Source organism: Urocitellus parryii, chromosome 1, assembly GCF_045843805.1.
Source record: "Urocitellus parryii isolate mUroPar1 chromosome 1, mUroPar1.hap1, whole genome shotgun sequence".
NCBI lineage: Eukaryota > Metazoa > Chordata > Mammalia > Rodentia > Sciuridae > Urocitellus > Urocitellus parryii.
In genome coordinates, this window is record NC_135531.1 from 250,243,570 (window position 1) to 250,258,437 (window position 14,868).

General features: G+C 36.2%; 1 protein-coding gene across 2 annotated transcripts in view; it reads right to left on the reverse strand.

Moving 5' to 3' along the window:
* The window catches only part of Hycc2 (hyccin PI4KA lipid kinase complex subunit 2), a 78,040-nt gene extending 63,176 nt beyond the window's left edge, over positions 1 to 14,864 (reverse strand). For both annotated transcript variants that reach the window (XM_026405365.2, XM_026405364.2), the window contains exon 1: positions 14,628 to 14,864. The gene's annotated coding sequence lies outside the window, so the exon portion shown is untranslated. The remainder of the gene's footprint in view (positions 1 to 14,627) is intronic.
* Between the last annotated feature and the right edge of the window lie 4 nt (positions 14,865 to 14,868).

Sequence of the window (14,868 nt, forward strand, 5' to 3'; positions counted from 1 at the left end):
ACACACTCCATTTGAAAGGGTGTCTTATTCATCACTATCATCACTATATCCACAATCCCTCTTTCAGTTGTCTGCACAAAGTAGGCAGTCATTAGATGTATGGAGAAGGAAGAAAAGATTACCATTTACTCAAGAGGTATCAGGGGTGGCTGGTTTTAAAACTAGCAAAGTAAAGACCTCCAAAAATCCTCTCATTTATAAAAGCAATGAATCACTACAAATGGCCAAAGTGAGGGCTGGGATTGTGGCTCAGTAGTAGAGTGCTCACCTAGCAAGTGCGAGGGGCTGGGTTCAATCCTCAGCACCACATAAAAATAAATATTTAATAAATATATTGTGTCCAACGACAACTAAAAAATAGATATTTTTAAAAAATGCTCAAAATGAACTTTTTCAGAACTTTGGAAATTAACAAATGGCTTAAAGCAAACTGTGAAACACATGTTTATTCAAGAAAAGTAGTGGAATCTTGAGAAGAACTGGGAGCTTTAGTAACTTTTAATTTGCCCTATTACCATTCACCTTTCTAGCTGCACAGGATCTTTGAAAACATCACATCACAGTGAAAGTCACAAGTGACAGCCACTGAAGGGGACAGATAGGGTTAAAGTGCCTTCAAAGATCCATTTCCAGAGAATTATGATCACCTAACTTGTCTGGCAGTTCCCTGGTTCCCTGGAATACCCAACATGCAAGTTAATCTTTACTTGACATGATTTGGAGTTCAGCCAGTGCCAACAGCCTTTCCTCAGGGGCATTTATGGAAAACAGGGACAGATGTTAAACATTATGGCTGCCTGAAACAATGAAAAACAAATGGGCCAAAAACAAGCCAACCAAAATGATTAAGAAGAAAAGATGGAGAATGGGATGTCCATAGGGAGCTTTGAAACACTCCCACAAATTCCCAGAAATCTAGAAGGCCATATATATATGTTCGTAAAAACCTGAGATGGCCCTAGAGCTAATAAAGGTTCTGCACACAACTCATATTGGAGGGATTAATCTCACTTCTGCAACTCCATTGGGACTTTTATAAGCTTTCACCTGGTTTCCTCCAGATTTTGTACTACATGCTTTTTGCTTGACTGATTTTACTTTGTATCATTTCACAGAAATAAATTATCACCATGAATATAATGACTTGAGTCCTGTGAGTCATTCTTGCAAATCATGAAACCTGGAAGTGTGGCCCTTGGGACCCTTGACCCACCTAAGCCCTTTGTCATAAACCTACTAAATTAAGACAGCTTCCCATCTTAATAGGACAAGAAGTTCCAGGCTCATCATGAATAATTCCTACCCTAGACCTAGAATTTCTCCAAGAAACCCTGGTTCCTTTCAGTGAGAAATAATATTTAGAGAACATATTCTGTGTGCTAAAGAATGAGCATGTCTTAAAGACAATTTATTTTCATTTAGTGATGAGGGGATAGGCATTCATGTCAGATCCCTGCTTGCCACATTAAGAAATAAATTTTTCACATACAAAGAATTAAAGTCAAGGAAGGTAGTGCATGGATTTGGTAATGATCTATTCCCCTTCCTTACCTAGTTAACTGACACAGTTCAAAACAAGCTCTTTCGGGAGGCAAAAATATTTGAGTTGATGGATGTTTTCCCCCAATTTATTCATTGTAGTACAATAAACATAACAAAATTCACGATTATGGGTTGGGGATGTAGCTCAGTGGCAGAACATTTGCCTAGCATGAGTGGGGAACTGGGTTCGATGCTTAGTATCATAAAAATAAATAAATAAAATAAAGGCAGTCTGTCCATCTACAATTACAAAAAATAAAAATTAAAAAAAAATTTACTGTCATAACCAGTCTTAAGTTTACAGTGATACTAAAGCATTCATAATGTTGTGCAATCATTACCACATCCATCTCCATAAGTTTCATGCTGTAAAAGTGAAACAACTCCATACCCATTAAACAGTAACTTCCGAATTCCCCTTCCATTCAGTCCTTGGTAATCACCATTCCACTGTTTGTCTCCACAATTTAAACTTCTCTAGGTTCCTTACACAAATGAAATTATATAGTATTTGTCTTTTTGTGACCAATTTATGTCACTTAGTATAATGCCCTCAAGGTTCATTTATGTTGAATTCATATTGCAGAATTTCCTTCCTGTTTAAGGCTAAATAGCATTCCATCATATGTACAGTAAATACTACATTTTGCTTATCAATTTATCTGTTGATGAATATTTGAGTTACTTCCAAGTTTTAAATACTGTGAATGATGCTAATATAAACATGGATATACAGGTATTTCTTCAATACTCTGTTCTCAATCCTTTTGGGTATTTATTCATAGTAGCCTTTTTAACTATACTACAAAACTATATCTAAAAAAAAAAAAAGGAGTAGACTTAATTGATAGAGGGAGATTAAGTACCAATATAGTTCTTCCTTTCTTCTTATCCTGACCATTATTACCTCTTAAATAGTATTAGGAAAGTTTTAATCTAGTATGTCTAGTTTTAAATAGAATTGAATGTAAACAAAGGAGCTTATCTTTAATTAGAGTTACAATTAAGAAAATAGTTAATCAAGCCAGTCATGGTGGCCCTCGCCTACAATCCCAGCAACTCAGGAGGCTGAGGCAGGAGGATCACAAGTCCAAAGACAACCTCAGCGCTAAGCAACTCAGTAAGACCCTACAAAATAGGGCTGGGCATGTGGCTCAGGGGTTCAAACCCCAGTACTCAGGGAAAAAAAAAGGAGGGGAAGAAAACAGTTAACAATATCTGTTAATCCTTTTAAATCGTATTATGCTTTTTGTTTTTAATAAACTCCCTCCCTATTCTAAGGTTATAAACATACTCAACGTACATTTTCTCCTTAAAGATTATAAATTAAAAAAAAAATTTTTAAAGATTATGAATTATACAGGGCGCGGTGACACACACCTGTAATCCTAGTAGCTCAAGAAGCTGAGATGGGAGAATAGCAAATCAAAGCCAGCCTCAGCAATGGCAAGGTACTAAGCAACTCAGTGAGACCCTGTCTCTAAATAAAATACAAAATAGGGCTGGGGATGTGGCTCAGTGGTCATATGCCCTTTAGTTTAATTCCTGGTACCAAAAAAAAAAAAGATTATGAATTATTATAGGTCTTATTTTATTAGCTAATATTTTATAACATTTAATATATGTCAGCAGTATTCTAAGCATTTTATATAATTCATCTATTTACAGCAATCCTATATAACAGGTACTATTACTCTCCCCATTTTATAGATGAAGAAATGGGCATTTCACCTAAATGGGCATTACAACTAGTAAATGACAAAGTCTCTGTCAAGCTAGTAAGTGGTAAAGCAAAGTCAAGCAAAGTCTCTGTCAAGCTAGACTACAAGAACTTTGAACAACTCACTAACCCACAGAGTATCATACTTGTTCATTACACTGAGAACACCATACTTATTTCACCTGGGCAGCAAGACACCTTAGTAAAAATTACATGCATGTTACAGGGTAGAAAAATAGCATGAAATTTAGAACACTGCCAACTTAATGAAGTCTTTAGAGGTCCAATAGTTTGGACTATGCCAAAACACTCCCTTTGAAAAGTTGCCAAAGCTCATCCAGCGACCACCACTTAAAAGCACAGTGTTTGATAGACCTCTTTAAATTCTGGAAATACAATCCATATTTTAGCATGTCCCATTTCCTGAATAATCCATAAGAGCTACAGGACAAAAGACAGCAACAAGTCAAGGTGATAGTTCAAACTACTCTACCCATTTGGGCTTTAAGTTCCAGCAAACTCAGTGGTGTTCAACACGTGTATGGTAAATGATAAAGTAGTTGTATAAAGAAGCTACCAGTAGGTTCTGACAAAAAAAATCACAACATAGACCACTAGGCATAGAACTCAACATAAAGCAGTTTCTAAAAGTGGCACTATTGGCATTTTGGTCACTCCTGTAATTTCGAGAAGCTGTTCTATGTATAAAAAGATGTTTAGTGGCATCCTGGCTTCTACACACTAGATGTAATACTGCCCTTGAATTGTGACAAAATGTTTCCAAACATTGCCCCTAGTTAAGAACCACTGCTTTAGAATAGTACTATCTCCTTTCCTGCAGATGATTATACTTTTAAGAAAGAGCTCCTTGCCTGGCTTTTGGATCCTAATAGAAATTGATCCTGTAATGACCATGTAATGAACCTAACCAAAAAAGTGAGTGCTCCAACCCACCAACCCATAAGGCAAAATGTGCTAGCAGTGTTTCATCAAGTGAAAGTAATACTGCATGTCAGATATTAGTTTTTTTCCCTCCATCAGGGCACATAAGAGGACTATATTCCTCTATCATCTTTAAGTCAAATGTAATTTTGTGACTTATTTTGCCAAGAGCAGAAATCATTTCTATAGCTAGGTGTGATGGTGCAAACCTATAATCACAGCTCCTTGGTAGGCTGAAGTAGAAGGGTCACAAGTTCAAGGCCAGTCCAGGCAACTAAGAGAGACCCCTTCTCAAAATAAAAAATTAAAAAGGGTTTGACGGTATAGCCTGGCATGCATGAGGCCTTAGGTTTAATCCAATTAGCACTCCACCCCCCCAAAAAAAATCTGTAGAAACATTTAATTGCTAGTGTGCAATTCTCCAGCCTGTTCTTACCTTACCGGTGTTATAACAAGAAGCTGAGACAAATATAGATGCAATGCTGACCCATCATATGAAGAACAGCTGCTCATAACTGCAGCAGATTTTACATGAGAATAAACCCTTTTAAAAACATTTTTAAAGTCATTATTAGAAGATTGGTTCTTACCATTATATAATCTGCTAACTCTGACTACAATGGTTATATTATGAGATTAGAGCAGGCCATAAAAGTACCAATAAGCTTAATGGCCCAGATACCATGGCACTTACTCCTACTAAATGTAGATTCTCAATCTGTGGACTTGTAGAGTTCCCTAGATCAAATGGAAGAAGAAAAAACAATTGTGGCTGGTTCCTGGTTTACACATAGTTCTGTATAGTAGCATGACCTCTACATATAATAGAAGTGATGAAGAAAAGAGAGGCAGAGCTCCAAGTAGTGCATCTTATTGTTCAGTATGCTTAAAAAGAAAGATCTAATAATCCAACAATAGATCTAACAATCTGGCAACAAGACCTTTCAACCAGTACTGTTCAACAGGAACATGAACAAAGCAGTCCTATCATCAGTAAGAGAAATTATATCCTGCCTCAATTGAGACTTTCCCTTACCAATGTTGACCTACAATTCCATGATATATCAATCTGTCTCACACCTCTATGCATTTTCTGAAGCTACTCTCCTTTCTGGAATGATTTTCAACTATCCTTTAGTCTAACTACCCTGCTCTTCTTAACACTCAGATCAATGGTCGTTTGCTCTATAAAGCCTTTCCATAAAAGACAATTCTATATCCTTCCCCTCCCCGTCATAAATTCTCATTGTAGTATACACAGACTCCCCAGGAAGGAATCTATGAATAGAATCATAAACTTTTAATAAGAACAAATTACACCATTCTTAACAATCTCTAATATTTATAACTTGATTAGATTATCAGTGTATGCAGAACAATCAAAAAAACAGTACTTTCTTTGATTTGGTCACCAATAGAAATGTCAGATATTTTCATTATCAAACTATAATTGTTGCAGACATGAAAAGATCACTGTTCTTATCAGGTCTTTTGGTCACAGTGGCGAAAAGCTGACTAAAACTAAGAATTTGCTTTAACTCTCAGAAGAGACATTGGACTTGTGTTCTTCAGAAATCCTGGAACTACAGAAACTATGAAGACTGTTAAAATTGGACTAAAATGTATCTTGCATTGTGAAATGAGCATAAGCTTTTGGGCATCAGGGGTGGAATGTTATGGTTTAGATAAGAGGTGTCCCCCAAAAGCTCCTGTATCAGACAATGCAAGAAGGTTTAGAAATTATATAATTGGGTTATGAGAGCCTTAACCCAATTGGTGAAATAATTCCCTGCCAGGGATTAACTGAAAAGTAACTGACGGCAGGTAGGGTGTGGCTGAAGGAGGTAGGTCATCAGGGATGTGCTTTTGGGGTTTATATTTTGTCCCTGACAAGGGGAGTCAGTCTCTCTCTCAGTCAGTGTCTGTGTCTGTCTGTCTGTCTGTCTGTCTCTCTCTCTCTCTCTCTCCTTCCTGGAGCACTGTCCCCAGGTATGGCTTTCCTCTGCCACACCCTTTTGCCATGATGTTCGGCTTGATCTCAGCCCTGAGGAATGGAATCAACATCTATGGACTGAGACTTCTGAAACTGTAAGCCCCAAAATACTCACTTATGCTCCTCACTAGTTCATTTCATATTTCTTTGGTCAGAGAGCCTCTCCCTGAATAAAAAATGTTTCCAATCTCATATGCCCAAATGTTTGGTTAAACATTATTTTGAGTGTTCCTAGGAGGTATTTTTGGATGAGATTAATAATTAAATCTGTAGACTTAAGTTTGCCCTCCTTAATACAGGTGGGCCTAACACAATCAATTAACAGCCTAAATAGAAGAAAAAGACTGAACCCCTCCCCCAAGTACAAGAGTTCCTCCTACCTTTCTGCCTTTGAACTAGAACATCAGCACTTCTCTGTCTTTGGACTTAAAAAGAAACATCAGCTATTCCTGGGTTTCAATTTTTTGAGAACTCTTAACAAATCTGGTTCTCAGACCTTCAAACTCTGGAATTATATTATTGGTTCTACTGGGTCTGCAGTTTGTCAACTTGACCTTTAGATCTTTAGACTGATCAGCCTCCTTACTGTGTCAGCCAAATCCTAATAATAGAAATTAAAATAATTATATATAAAATCCCTTATTGGTTCTGTTTCTCTGAAGAATCCTGATGAATATCATCGCTGACTCTAAAAACCTGAGAATATATGCAAAATCCATCACTTGAACATCTTACAACTGGGAATGCCTTGCCCTTATATCAAGTATTATTCCATCAGCATGTATTCTTCAGAATAGGGGCAGCTATTAGAATAAATGCTAATTTCTTCTTAATGGCACATAAAACACAGAGTCAATCTTATAAGATCTCTTTCTCATGGGTTTAGGGAAGAAAAACAACCCCTTTCCCTTCTGCTCAGAGAACCAAAAAAAAAAAAAGATTTTTTCCACTAACACTGCCCCTCCAAGAGGTCACTCCTACTTTTCCTCATAACCCTCTTATAAATTGATAGGGATAGGCAGAGTCATAGTGGTAGCTATTCCCAGTACATAACGCCTTCTGTTCTCAGAAATCTGTGCAAAAGTTTATTAGTCTTATTATTAAATTATAACTTCTCTAGAGCAGAGAATATACCTCAGTTGTGCATTTCCAATTCTTATAACAGGACCTACTATATAGTTAGCGCTTAATTCATGTCTGTTGAATGAAAGGTCTAACAGCAACAACTGGACAGTCAGAGAAGATAAGAAGCAAGTATGAAAAAGATTTCACGTTCCTGTGTAATATCCCATCCCTGGCAGGTATTCTATACACTCAGTAAAAAGCCATTTCTGAGCTTTATTTGCAAGTAAATGTAGTCAGATTACTATATTTTGGTCATTGCAACCAGAGGAAGTACTGCACAGGGAATTCTAAAGGTTTCTTAAAACATGAGAGTATACCCCTTTTGTCTATACTTTTCTTCCACCTTCCTTCCTTCTCCCTTGAACAAAGATATAATTGTCTGGAGATCCAGCAACCATAAGGTGATCTTGAGAATGGAAAGCCACAAAATAATGGCAAAGGGAAAAGAAGGAGCCTGGATCCTTGAAAACTCTATGGAGCTGCCTCATCAAATCAACCCTAGAATACCTACCTCTGGTGTTTTTTTTTTGTTTGTTTGTTTTGTTTTGTTTTGTTTTTTTAGTAAGACAAAGAAATAACTACTATCCTGTCTGAGCAATAGTTATTTCTTATTTTCATTTCTAGCAAATATAATTTCTAACTGATAAGTCAAGAAAGTGACATCAACAACAAATCTGTAGTCTAAGACACCTAGAGATACCTCAGCTGTGCTTCAACTTAATGCTGATAAAATGTTATTTCTACTGAGATGAAAAGGTTAGAGTAGGAAGCAACAATGAATGAAGAGCCTCTGCTGGATGAACATTTAGAGTACTTTAGTACAATGACAAATTTTATACTGCAATTTCTTGCCAACATTTGAGAGCTATGTTCTAGAAAAATAATGTGGCTCACAAAACTATGACTGTAAAAAACAAATAATACAAAAATAGGGGTTAGGGAAATTAAAATATTTAATAGAAAATGCTAAACTAACTGTTTAAGACTTGTTTAAAAATTTTTTTAAATGACTCATCTATAGACTAACCTTCAAATTTTCAAGAAACATTGCTGTAACACAAGAAGTTGAGGATGATTTTCCCCATATTCTTTGGACTTTTCTATGTCATAAAAATTTTGAACAAGCCTTTCCTGAGTTGCCATTTAATATTTTTTGTACTTGTGTTTTTAGGTTTTTTTTTTTATTTTATTTTACTTTTTTCTTTGAGGGGAGGGGATTTACTAGAGATTTAACCCAGGGGTGTTTTACCACTGAGCTACATCCCCAGACCTTTTTGTTTTTTATTTTGAGACAGGGCCTCATTGAGTTGCTGAGGCTGGCCTTAAACCTGTGATCCTCCTGTCTCAGCCTCCCAAACCACTGGGATTACAGGTACTCACACCACACCCAGCTATACTTGTGTTTTTAAATTTTTTTATAAGTCTCAGCAAAATTCTTCATAAATTCATATAGCAATTGTGTCAGTTTTGGGGCTGACTTTTTTTTTTTTGTGATGCTGGAAACTAAACTCAGGGCCTTGCACATCCTAGCCAAGTATTTTACCACTGAGCTACATACCCAGCCCCAGGGCTGTTAAAGAAAATTGTAAATAAGCTGATCTGTAACCTACACTATAGACTTGCATAAAACATTACATAATCTGATACTATAGAATACAAACACAAAGTTGCACTGTCTTTAATAAAAGATCAGTTGGCAATTCAGTAATTCCATTACTGGGATATATCCAAAAGAAAGGAAATCAGTATATTGAAGAGACATTTGCACTCTCTTTATTGCAGTACTATTCACAACAGCCAAGGAAATGGAGTCAACCCAAGTGTTCGTCAACTGATGAATAAATAAAGAAAATGTGGTATATAAACACAAAGGAATATTATTGAGTTATACAAAAAGGATGAAATCCTGTCATTTGTGACAACATGGATAAACCTGGAGGACATTATGTTAAGTGAAAGAAGCCAGTCACAGAATGACAACGCATGATTTCACTTGTATATAGAATTTTAAAAAACTGATCTCATAGACACAGTGAAAAGAACAGTGGTTACCAGTGGCTGAGGGGAGCAGGAGGGAAGAATGGGGAAAAGTTACTCAATGGGTACTAATTTACGGTTATACAGGAAATATAAGTTCTCATGTTTTATTGCACATAAAGCAACTATATATAACAATAATGTGTTTCAAAAAAAAAAGGTTTTGTATGTTCTCACCACAAAACAATGTTGTTTGAGGATTTTACCTTAATTTGCATCTTTCACAATGTACACATGTATTGAAACATCACATCATACCCCATAAATAGGTACAATTATTATGTATCAATTTGAAAAGTAAAAATAGAAGGTAGAGGCAACAAAATCCAGTATTGCTCAGATGAGAGGTACATAAACAAAGTATTAAAGATAACATCAGGTTCTAGTTTCAGCCCATTAGAAAAACGATAAAAGGGAAAATAGAATCATTTTAAGTCATAGCATATTTGAGGGCCATGCAGATCATCTTCATCTGGCAGGTATTTAAATTATAGAACAGGAAAGAAAAAGTCTAGATTAGAGACATAGATAGGGAAAACAGATAGATATTTGAGAATTATCAGCCTTAAGAATCATCAGTTTTAGATACTAAGTGAACAAATAAGATCACAGAGTGACAGGTATACAATGAGAGATTTGACAATGGAAGATTTAATTCTAATTTTTTTATTAATTTTTCCTAGTTTTTTCCACAAACAATAAAACAGTAAATACTGTAAAATATTTCAAATTGTTAAAAATTTTAGATTTTATAAGTACTTTGTGTTTTTTATTTGAATCCTACAGTCACTTTAGAAAAATAGAATGGTCCACAGTGTATTCTTCCAACTCCACTATTGTTTTAATTTCAAAAGAACTACAAAGGAATACACAGATTAGAAAGCTTTAAAATAAAAGAGTATGTGAAAGTATAAGTTTAATTTCCTATTCAGGATCCAACTCCTTCCCTCACCTGTTTTTATAAAATATGAGGAAAGAAATTTATGTAAATTAATTGACAAATCTCAGTAGCTATATTAGCCTATATCAAACATTATTAGTCAAGTATCACACTATAGATACATACATACCTATATTTATGGAGGCACAATTCTCAATAGCCCAGTTATGAAGTCAGCCTAGGTGCATATCAACAGATGAATGGATAAAGAAAATGTGGCATATATATACAATGGAGTATTATTCAGCCTTAAGGAAACAAAATTATGTCATTTGCAGGAAAATGGATGGCACTACATATCATCGTGTTATTTTCAAGCAAAATAAGCCATACTCAAGACAAGTACTGCCTGCTTTCATATGTGAAATCTAGGGGTCGGGGATGACTTGGATGTACAAGGGGGACTATTACTAAGAAGAAGGGGATAGGGGAGGGGAGTGTAAGGGCGGGTAATGGGGAGACAGAAATCATAAAAATGTTATACACATATACAAATGACACAATGAAACCCAATATTCTATATAATTAATATGCAATAATTTAAAAAAGAGCCAATTATCTGGGGCTGGGGACATAGCTCAGTTGGTAGAGTGCTTGCCTTGCATGTACAAGGCCCTCATTTCAATCCCCAGCACAACCAAAAAAAAAAAAAAAGATTCAATTATCCATAATAACAAAGGTAATAAATCTGACTAACATTTTTTGAGGTATAGACAAAATGAGTATTCTGTAACCCATGTTTACCACTTAGTAAATTAGTGCCACCTGCCACACTTTATGACCAATATTTTGGCAGTTGTATCTCAAACACAGAAAGCATAACTCTATAATTAACCAAAGTCACACACCTTAAAATAAAATTTCCCCCAAATTTCATTCTTCTTATTTACTTTTTTCTCATACTTATCTATATGGCAGCCAGATCCCCAAACAAAAAGCTCAGAATTCATAAAGAGAAGCTATAAATTTATAAATTAGAACCATACCAAGGTCAACATATTTGCAATTCCAAGTTTTAATACATATTAGTGAGTGACTGTTTATGCAAATATTAATGTATATTTGTCATATCATTGCGGTATTAAAAAGACTTTTAATCAAGAAAACTTTCAATCTTTACTTTCCATTTTTAATTCTAGAACTAGATCACTTTGGCAAACTGAAACATTCAGCATAATTTTCATTTCTAGCAATTTCAGACACTGGCTAGAAAAGTTACCCTAGCTATGTTGTTAAATGGTGACAATTTGTTGAGCTAAAAACTTATTGGTAGATAACTATTGTTACTGGTTCATACCACAAGTGCCAGAGCCTTGAATTACATTAATGGTTTTTAAAGTGGCAGCCATAACTAAGCCAAATCATTAAGAGATTTTTTTCCCCAAAATGCATCTACTTCCTTCATACTCCCCCATGACTAAAATTTTGAAGTGTATATAATAACTGTGTGTATGCCTTTTTATAAACTCCTATATTATTTTGAGAGACCTTTCTATCTATCTGTACCCAATTGGATAATTCTCAAATTAGGCAGTCCTTTTTTTAAACATTGTGTCAAAAGCAAAGCATAAGAAATAGAACTACAAAGTGACAAGAGCTCAGCAGAAGGCTAGGGAGGCTATTTACAACAGGTATACACCACCTTCAGAGATTTCTATGTCAGCTCCCTCCTGAATCCACTACATTACATCTTAGACATTGGTATTCATTATTCTGAGAAAAGCATGTAGTCTACCAGATAAAAATGTAAAAGGAAGCAATTTGGGACCTTAAGAAGCCACAGACAGACTGGTGAGGTGGCGCACGCAGGTAATTCTAGCTACTTGGGAGGCTGAGGCAGAGGATCAAAAAGTGGGAACCACTAAGCGAGTCCTGTCTCAAAATAAAAAATAAAAAGGGCTGGGGATATAGCTTAAGAAGAAGAAATAGAAGGCACCACAGCCACCACAGACAATGAAACACAAAAATTCTGCTGTTCGTTCAGGCATTAAAAGAACAATAGAAAACTGCTGATAACTTGTTCAAAGAATTCTGCCCATATTTCATCATTTTAATTTTACATCATGTAGCACTGTTTTCTCTAGGATATAAGTTCAGTGGACTGAAACCTTAATCATTTTAGAATAAACTAAGTAAGATATCAAAACTGTCTACTAAAAATAGTCAACTAATCTTAAACCCCCATTATATGACAAGATACCTTAAGGGATGGATTAAAAAAGTCAAAATCCATTTTAAAGCAAACAATTATACTTCTTTGCAGACACTGTTTGAGAGATAGGTCAGTTGGCAGTGTTTACCTAGCATGCAAAAAGCCCTGGGCAATCCCCAGCACCACAAACTGTAGCTAGCTCAAATTCCTTATAAATAGCTCCAATAGCACTTTTGAAATATTTCAGAAGAGAACATTCATGATTTATAAATAATTATCCAATTACATGCTAATTGAATTAATGGTTCTTAAAGTACTTGGTAATTTTCTTCTTGGTGTTGAAGTTATGGCATTAAACATTGGGCAAGTGTTTCTTAAACTGCTTGGTAATCTCCTTCCCAATGTTCAATTTATGGCATTCTAAGATGACACCTACTGGCCATTCAAAATCAGCTATTAGTTCTTCAAGACAGTGAGTAGGCTGGTTACATAACACACACACACACACACACACACACACACACACACACTCTCTCTCTCTCTCTCTCTCTCTCTCTCTCTCTCTCTCTCTCTCTCTCTCTCTCTCTCTCTCTCTCTCTCCTCCCCCCCCCAAAAAAACCTCTGAATAAAGGCAAATTTGTTCACAGATACTCAAATCACTACAAAATTTCACCTAGAAAGTTGTTTTCTTTGTAACTGAGATAGCATTACTCAAAAACAAAAAAAGACTGAAACATCAAGAATCATTTTTAAAACTTAATTAAACCATTGACAAATAATCTCAGTACTCTCAACACTTCAAAACAAACTCTAAGGATCCACTCCACTTCTCTTTCACAAATATTATTTTGAGCAAAACAAATGAAATTTTGATTTAGGTCTGTATGCACTAACATAAATTAACATTAACAGAAAAAAAAAACCCACATCTTAGAAAGTTTTCCTGACATGCAGTACTAAAACATGTTCAGTAAAATGATGTAATTGCTAATACTGAATTTGTTCTTATCTTCTAAAGGCAACACTTCAAACAGCTTACATTTTAGCAATATTTAAAGCTTTATTAAAAATTGTTTTCCCGTCTTTTAAAATCACTTTTCACTGAGCTACAAAATCAAGTTTTTATATACATACTGCCTAGAATTTCTATTTTAATCCTACATTTCACTGTGTAAACCTAAAATTATAAAGATTCTTTATTTTTCCTGTATTGGGAATTGAACCAAGAGTTTCAGCACAAGCCTTTGAAAAACAGGATAATTTATGATTAATTTTATTTGTAAGTACGTTTTATATACTTCCAAGAGATTCAAAGAGCATATTTTTAAACCTAATAACTCATATCTAGTCTCAGACTTACAAAGCAAATTACTTAAAAACTGACACCCTTCCTCCCCATTCAGACTTTCACCCTATTTTCACAATCTCTAACATCCACAATATCTGTGGGGAGGGGCGGTTCTACCAATTAATTTTCTAGTCATCTTCCAATTTGCACTTACCTCCTACTATAGACTTTTTGAAGCTATGCACTTTCCTGAAGATTAAAAAACGTACTTGTTACCATCCTTGACCCTCAAAACAAATTCATGAACTATAAAACACGAATCTGAACACAATCATCTCAAACTTGCGCCGTATCTCTCCAGTGCAGATTTGGGATAAGCTCTTCGTGACTACTCTAACCTTCATGCTATCACCCTTCGCCTTCATGCTATCACCCTGCCTGGCTAAAAAAAGCACTGAAGCCAATGAAAAGTGTTCTAACTATCAATAGGTTTGCAAGAGCTCCTCTTCCAAGAGGGTCAACCTCGTTGTTACAATAAATAACCAGCCAAGGATTACATAATGCACAGCAATAGAATTTACAGGATCTGACCGCCAGTAAACAGCTTTCTTCTCCGCACCCCTTCACTACCCTCAGCAAATGGCCATAAGAAGAAATCCCTAGGATTTCTCTCAGGTGTCTGCAACGTCGTGTCCTTTTCTCGCCTGGGGCTTCGTGCAAGGAATTCCTTCAGCTCTCACTACCAGTGTCTTACTCCAGCCTCTCTTCTCTCTCTCAGACCACGCCACCACAACCCCCACGCTCTAAGCAGGCCCCCATGCAGCCCCACAGGACGCAGCCCCCGCCCGCCTCAGCTGCCATCTCCTCACGACCCTCCTAAGCGGCTACCTGGTTTACGAGGTTCCGGAACCATCAACGGTCTGGCTACCGCCTTCCCAGACCACCCTCGTCAGCTTCCCCTCTATAGAGTCCGCAGCCGGAGAAGAAGAAAAGCCCTCCTCATTTAGCACTTTCCGTCCCCCAAAGACAGCACCGCCGCCTACCAGTCACCGCTCTGCCTCCAGCTTCCTATCGCCACCGCCTCCCGCAGCAGCCTGCCAACTGCAGCACAACAACCAGCCTTCTCATT